The 8,190-nt window shown below is 39.2% G+C and overlaps 1 long non-coding RNA gene across 1 annotated transcript; it reads left to right on the top strand.

Annotated features, from left to right (window-relative positions):
• Positions 1-6,148: 6,148 nt before the first annotated feature.
• Positions 6,149-6,659, top strand: LOC147393168 (uncharacterized). Its single transcript, XR_015182453.1, has 2 exons — positions 6,149-6,303; positions 6,371-6,659. It is a non-coding gene; the product is annotated as an uncharacterized LOC147393168 (long non-coding RNA).
• Positions 6,660-8,190: the final 1,531 nt, after the last annotated feature.

Genomic DNA, 8,190 nt, shown 5'->3' with positions numbered 1-8,190 from the left:
AAAAAAAAATTAATAATAATAAATAAATAAATAAATAAAATAAAATAAAAATTTTAAAGTTCTGGTCCGTATTTGAAGCACGGACCAGCCAAAAAATGTTAGGTCCGTACTTGAAAAACGGACCCAAAAAAAAAAAAAAAAATTGCTCATTTTGTTTCTTATGTCAGTCCTGACAACTTTTCTTCTTGGAGTTTTTTTGTTTTTAGTTCTAAGGCTTAAAAATGGTTGAACAAAGTACTTTACTGTAAAACTCAGGGCCTACCACTTAGAATCGATCCCGCTCAAAATGGATTTTGCCCAACGTGGCTCACTATCGATCTTGGTCGTAATCAAACCCATTATCATCTCTTACTAAGTATCCATTTTAAAAACTGGGTTCATGACCCATACCCACTTTGATTGGGTCCACCCCAGATCCATTTCCAACTGGGTCCACGACCCAGATCCATTTCAACTGGGTCCCCGACCCAAATCCATTTCATTTGGATCTCCAACCTAGAATCACTTCAACTGGGTCCACGACCCAGATCCATTTCAAACTGGGTCCACGACCCAGATCCATGTCAACTGGGTCATCGACCCAGATCCATGTCAACTGGGTCCTCGACCCAGATCCATATCCATTCTAACTGGGTCCATGACCCAAATCCAGATCCGTTTCAACGGGATTTACAACCCAGATCCGTTTCATTTGGGTATGAGGTCCAGATCCGTATCCAATTTCGAACCAAGTTCTTGATCTAACAAGACTTACAACAGATCAATCGACTCAAATGAATTCAATCTTTTTCAAAAAAGAAAAAATATATATTTCAAAAAGCACCAATTGCAGTCCTTGATCAAAGTCGGTGCCTAGAAAGATCTTACCCTGTTGATATGAGGGGGATAGACTACGTCTATTCAGGGAATAAGGTGATTTAAGAGTACCATTGTGCGCCACCTCTTCCTTAGAGATTAGCCTGGCCGGCGATGATTTCAGAGAACTGAATTGGAGGCTACCAAAAACTTGGGTTATTTTAACTCGATTTATCTCAGAAGACTACTCTTTCAAAACGTTTTACCAACTCCGTGTCGATACCAGCTCCGTGCTGATGAAATCTCTTTTTCAAAATGTTTTACCGACTCCGTGTCGATGCCAGCTCCGTGCTGATGTAAGTTCTTTTTCAAAATGTCTTTCTGACTTCGTGTCAATGCTAGCTCCGCGCTGATGTAATTTCTTTTCAAAAGGTTTTACCGACTCCGTGTCGATGCCAGCTCCGTGCTGATGTAAGTTCTTTTTCAAAATGCTTTACCGACTCCGTGTCGATGCCAGTTCCGTGCTAATGAAATTTCTTTTTCAAAATACTTTACCGACTCCGTGTCGATGCCAGCTCCGTGCTGATATAATTTCTTTTTCTAAATATTTTACCAACTCCGTGTCAATGCCAGCTCCGTGCTGATGAAATTTCTTTTTCAAAATACTTTATCGACTCCATGTCGATGCCAGCTTCGTGCTGATGTACTTTCTTTTTCAAAACGCTTTACCGACTCCGTATCGATGCCAGCTCCGTGCTAATGAAATTTCTTTTTCAAAATGTTTTACCGACTCCGTGTCGATGCCAGCTTCGTGCTGATGTAATTATTTTCTCTCAAACGATCCAACTCCGTGCTAGCAAACCACATTTTCAATTCACCTAACTAAAATTCACTTTTAAGTACCATCCCTAATAATTACCGGACGTAATAAAACATCATGCATTTTCCTTTTTGATAAGTAAGATAATAACGCTTGGTCTTCTATACCCCCAGGTGGCCAAACGAAAAAAGTACAAACATCCTGAGAAGCCTCCATACTTTCTCCAATCATCTTCATCAACTATGAGTAACTCAGATAAACCACAGCCTTCCACAAATGAACTGGCCGAAGCTAATGCGATGATAGCAAAGTTAATAGAAACAACGAAAAGACAGGAACAAATGTTAATGGCCATTTTGAGTGGTACCAACTTTTTACAAGCCGTCCAGCACCAAGCATCTCGGTCGAACCCCGAACTACCCGAGCAACCTCGACCAGATCAACAAACCACCCCACCTCCTACTGTGCCAATATATCAGGGTCCTCCGCTCTATCAACCACCTCCGGTGGTGATCCTAGATGATGAGTGTGACTTTAGGGCTCTCGAAGCTAAGAGTGCTATCGACGACAAAATGGCCCGACAGATCGAATCTCTCCAAGAGGAAATGCGACGGATGAAGGGCACAAATACTTTGGGGGGAAAAGATTCAGGGACCTGTGCTTCTATCCTAACGCACAGCTGTCGGCTAAGTTAAAATGCCCAGAATTTGAGAAATACAATGGCGTTGGGTGTCCTCTATCGCACCTTAAATTGTATTGTGGGTCAATGTGCCAATATGGCGAGGATGACAGACTGCTGGTATAACTGTTCCAAAGAAGCCTAACAGGACCGACCCTCAAGTGGTTCTCAGGATTGGACCATACACTCATCAAGAGTTAGCAGGACTTAGCTGAGATGTTCTGGCACAATTATCGGTTCAATACAGATGTGGGTCTGGATCGAAATGATATGGCTAAGATGACGAGGAAACACAAAGAAACAGTGAAATAGTATGCCCAGAGATGGCGGGAGTCCGCTTCACAAATACGGTCTGCAATGACTGAACAAGAGATGAACACTACGTTCATCTCAACACTGGGGCATGCCTTTTACACTCATTCAGTTGGACACACTACAGGCACCTTCTCAAATTTAGTTCAAGTAGAAGATCGGGTCGAGGACGGGATCTGAACTGGTCTAATATTTGACTTTACAGCCTTGAGTGCAACAGCGGGGACATCGGTACAGAAGAAATCAGTGCCTTTTGTCAAAAAAAAAGAGGAAACCCAAGTTAATAATGTACAACCCAGCCAACCTCTCATTATTCAAGCACCAGCTCAAAGGCCACAGGCACCCCAGGCCCCTTGGGCGCTAGTACCTCGAGCTGCTTGGGCTCCAACACCGCAGAATCCCTTCCGGACAGTTCCTCCACAAGCACAGCATGCACCAATATATGAGCAGAACCAGCAGGCACGACCCAACAGAGTAAATATAGTGTTTACTAGGTTACCCATGACACTATCTGAGTTACTGCCAATCTTGCTCAGGGGTAAGTATGTTGCAAAACGTCCACCAAATCCTGAGGCTGCCAAAGGACCAAGGTACAACCCCAATTTGTTCTGTGAATTTCATATGGGTAAGCCTGGACACTCTACAGATCAATGTTGGCAACTCAAACATCAGGTACAGAACTTGATCCATAAAACGGCTTTCATCCTAGACGGGCCTGCCAACCCACCCCAACAACAGAATATCAATCAAAACCTCCTACCTACTCACAATGAAGGGCGAAGTGGACACAGGGTGAATGTCATTCATAAGGAACTCGATTTCAATCCGTCTGTCTTGATAGCGCCTATCGGGTCCAAAATCAGGGTCCACTTAACTCAGGGATCAGAAGCACCAACAGTCAGCACAGTCAACCATTATACAACAAACTCACCCCAAAATTCACTACCACCACTCAGATTGGTCGACCTCACCATCCATCCCACTCATCAAAATGCTACTACCCGACCGCCTCTAATTATACCTTATGGATCACCAAACCATCAAAACTCGGCCAGTGTAGACAACCCATTTTTGCATCCGCCCGATTAATCAACTCGTCAACCCGATCGCAAGGATTCCCAATGATGGATGTGTATTCCATTGCTTTACTTTGTTACCAGATTTGTTTCAGAAATCCAGATGAGGTATCTCGAATTGACAAAACCTTAGAAACCACGCTACGCTAGGAAAGTACGATCCCAAAAACATAGAAATCATCATCTTGCAGACCAAAAAGAAGCTTCACGATAAAAATCACTAAAAATTACCAAATTACCGAAATACCCCTAACCTCAAAACAACCCTAGAGCCTACGTTACGCTTAGGAAAACCCATTCGAACACATAAAATGACAAATCGGAACCAAATAAATCATTTCACCAATTTTAACAGAATTTGACAAAATTACGAAAATGCCCCTCATAAAGTTCACAACCATTTCACACAAAAAATTTCATAAATAACAAAAACTAATATTTCCATTGAATTCCTTACGAAAAATCGATTCTAAAACATCCTAGAACATTAAAAACCGACTTAAAACGTGAAAAATCCTCTCCGGGGGCAAAACGGTAATTTCACAATTTTCATGATAAAAAATTCCGAAATTAATAAATAAAATATTAAATAATTAAATTTAAACATTAATGAAATTAATTTAAAATTTTGAACCTAAAAAATCGATTAATCGGACTCTCAGGCAAAATTGTTGAGGGTTCGTGGGATATTTCTTTAAGGACCACTCCATTTGGGGGTCCAAAGAATTAAAAATATTTTAGAGGAGGGGTTCTCCAAAAATCAAAGTAAATCAAGCAAGACTAAGGTCAAGGTATTAAAGTCAATCAAGTGAGACTGAAGTCAAAATTAAAGTCAATTAAGCAAGACTGAGGTCAAGATATTGAAAGTCAATCAATTAAAACTAAAGTCAAAACATTAAAAGTCAATCAAATAAGACCAAAAGTCATAATAGAATTCTAATTAAATAATAACTCTATCTAATAGAGTTCTAACTTAAAAATAATTCTACCTAAAACAATTCTAATTAAAACACAATTCTACCTAAAACAAGTCAAATTAAAACACAACTCTAATTAAAAGATCTCTAATTAAACACTAACTCTATCCAAATCAACCCCTAAAAACATCTATAAATAGAGGTGCTCACACCCTATTTTCGTATCAAATAATAAACCCTAAGATAAGTAGGTCTAGAAGCTCCCCTAGCCCCCCATAAACCCTAGTTTTGGAGCCCCAACTCCTTAGCTAACATCCCTCCTTCAATTTTAGTCTAGAAAACACCCAAAAGCCTTCTAAAAACATCCCCAAATCCGCAACGAACTTGAAGAGTTCAGATTCAAAAACAAGGAGATACCTTGCCTCGGAGATCCGAAGTCAAATCCGGAAGCAGAACGAAGCAAGGGAGCACGGTACAAGGAGTTCTTTTTGTCAGATCTGAGGGAACCAAGTCCTTGCCATCGGAAAGGTAAACTTTTTATTTTTATTTATTTTCTTATCTAGGTTTTAGCAATGTAATTTACTTGGGAATTTAGTAGAAACCGACTTTGGCCGGGCGGGGTTGGTGCCTAACACCTTCCAACCCCGTAACTTGATCCCCGAATTCAGTTTTTTTTTTATTTTAGATTAGTTTTTTTCCGTTTAGAGTCATTGATCGGTTCCTAGACCGTAATAACTAGGTGGCGACTCCCAAACCTCAAGGGTCAAAAGCGGATCCGCGCACCCCGCGGATCGAGGGCGCTTTCAGTGGCGACTCCACTGGGGACATTGAGGATCAAACTTGAAAAACCCCAAGTATGGGAACCTCGCTAAAATAACCTAGAATGTTTTTATTTAGTTTTATTTATTTATTTTGTTCTTGTTTATTTGTTTATTCATGATTATATTTGCATCTCCGTTTTTTTTATTTATTATTATTCGATTATTAAGCATGCATTTTGATTCTAAATATTTGATGACTTGGCATATTATTTTTACGGTTTAATCAAGCACTACTTTTGTGGATCAACTGAGGGACGTTTAGGGTGATCCTAAATAACGCAAAAATTTCAAAGGATTGGTGTTAAAAATGGATTAATGGCTGTGGAAGCGGAGAGATCACTGATTTTTATTTCTAATTAGGCATGCGTCGATTTATCCGTGGGCGTTTCTTTTAAAAGAAAAATATAATAAAAAGGGAAAATTCTTTTTGATTTATTTGTAGGCGAGTTTGACCTTTCGATTGACAAGTTTTTTTTTTTATAATAATTTTTCTATGAAAGGCGTGCTGCCCCTGACAGCAAGCAAGAAAAAAATTTTGGGTACCGTGAGCCAACAGCAACTATGCGTTTTAAATTTGGCTGTAGAAGTGGTGTGCTCTTAGTAGAAATGCGATTTCAATCGTCAAACCCCCAATATGTTCAATATGATGAGTGGTGTGCCAACAATAAAATCAAAATTTTCTTTTTTCCATCTCCTTCTCCAATGAGAATGGACAGCAAAGAAACGCAGTGAGAAACCAATGAATTCAGTTGAATTGGATCGTGATGGAGAGTTCATCATGGAAGAAACATCTTCCAATCAGTTTCTCTCTCCGGGTTCCGATGATGTGAATGATATCTTTGGAGATCCTCAGATATTTCCTCGAGTTGGAGATCAGTACCAGGTAGAAATTCCATCGTTAATAACAGAAATTGATTGTCTTCATCTTATAAAGAATCCAATTGATACAGAGGTCATGGTTGACGTTTCTCAATTTGCTGTAATTGGACTACTCATACTAGTTATGTGGGTCCATGACCAAGTTGATGGTATTAAGCATGAACCACTGTATACAAATGGATCGGCAGAATCTGTGAACAGTAGAGTGAGCCATAAAAGCTCTAGTGAATGTGCATTGGTAAGCATTAAGTACATCAGTCAAAAGTCCTAATTTCAGTTGTGAAATTTTGACTCGTTGCTTTGTTGCTGAATCTTAATTGTGAAATTGAAAAGTTTCCTAGTTGCTGAAGTCATCACTCATTCAAAGGCTTGACCAGTTGGGCCTATATAGATTTTGTCCCCCTTAAAAAAAGAAAAAAGAGAGAGAGAGATATTAATGTGTGGATGTTTGAGTTGAGAGCTGGCAGAAAATACGGTAAAAGAGAAAATGCTTTATAAGGTTTTTGATTTTGCAAATCACCATATATATACATATGCTGTGCGTGCTAGCTGAAATAAAACAAAAATTTTTGTTTAAAGTGATGTCATTCACAATTTTTATGTCATGAATGTTGCTAGTAGCAACATAGTTTTTAAAACAAAAAAATTTTTGGACTTATTGTGTGCAATGGTGTAAAAGAGAGTATTGTGAGTGGTTTGCTGGGAGTGCTGGCAGCAAAGTGAAGTGCCGGCAGCAAAGTGAAGTGCCGTGAGAATGCTAGTAGCAACACATCAAAGATAAAAAAATGTTTTGATTTTTGTTGCGTGAGTGTTATGTTGGCAGCAACACATAAAAGAAAGAAATGTTTTTTTTTGTGAGTGTTGTGCTGGCAGCAACATGGAAATTTTTGGTTTGAATTTTTTTTTATATAAAAAAAAATGGGCTAATCTTACTAGTTTAGTAGGGTATCTTCCTTACTAAGAGTCATTGACCTTGTCACGTGGCACCCGAAAAAATGATCCAATGCCAAGTGTTTATGGCGAATGAAATTCTAAGAATTTATATATATATAAATTGATTTTCATTTCGAATTTTGATTTTAAATTTGATTTCATGGCCATTCCTTGGATCAAAGAAAAAAGAGTAATGTGAATTTTATTTTCGGATTTAAACTTTTCCATCGAAATCTATAAAGTCGTGGCATTGGATTATCAATCACGTGGGCCCAATGACTCTTTGTAAATTTTGAAATCTTAATGTGTTAGTCGAGATAACCCAAGTTCTCATTGAGAAATTTGTTGAGTCCTGAATTCAAAAATGCAAAAACAATTCCTGAAATTCCAAGGAAAAAAAGAATTTTTTTGTGCATATTTCAATATTGGATCTGATCGATTATTATGTGTTATGTTCATTGATTGATTATCTGAAATGCCATGATCTTAATGGATATATACATGCTTTGATTTCGAATTGGATATTTTGGATATTTTTGATCAATATTTATTCGATATCCATATGTTGATGGTTTGAGTGGTTTGATCTGGCCCATGGGCCCATTTATTAAAGAAAAGGCCCCGGGCACACCCCACCCTGTTTTGCACACACCACAAGCACGTTTACTGTTTTATCCACTTACACGTCCTATATAGCCAACGTGGCACTAGTGCGTGGCCCGGTCTCTTCGGAGATGCGACGTCATTCATGAAAACCACAACTCCAGTCACGTACCTTAGGGTATATCAAACTGGGGGCATCGATACCGTCTGATCAGGTGATTCTGAGAGACATATTGATGCACCCAAGCTGGGGCGACCTGAGCCTTTGTCCTATTGTGAGCCACACAGTCACATGTCCCGATTGCCAACGTAGTACTAGTACGTGGTCGGTCCCCTCGTGGGATGCCAAACCATT

This window comes from Akebia trifoliata, chromosome 10 (genome assembly GCF_017979445.1).
Source record: "Akebia trifoliata isolate Shusen 1 chromosome 10, ASM1797944v1, whole genome shotgun sequence".
Lineage (NCBI taxonomy): Eukaryota > Viridiplantae > Streptophyta > Magnoliopsida > Ranunculales > Lardizabalaceae > Akebia > Akebia trifoliata.
This window is presented reverse-complemented; position numbering and strand designations above follow the sequence as displayed.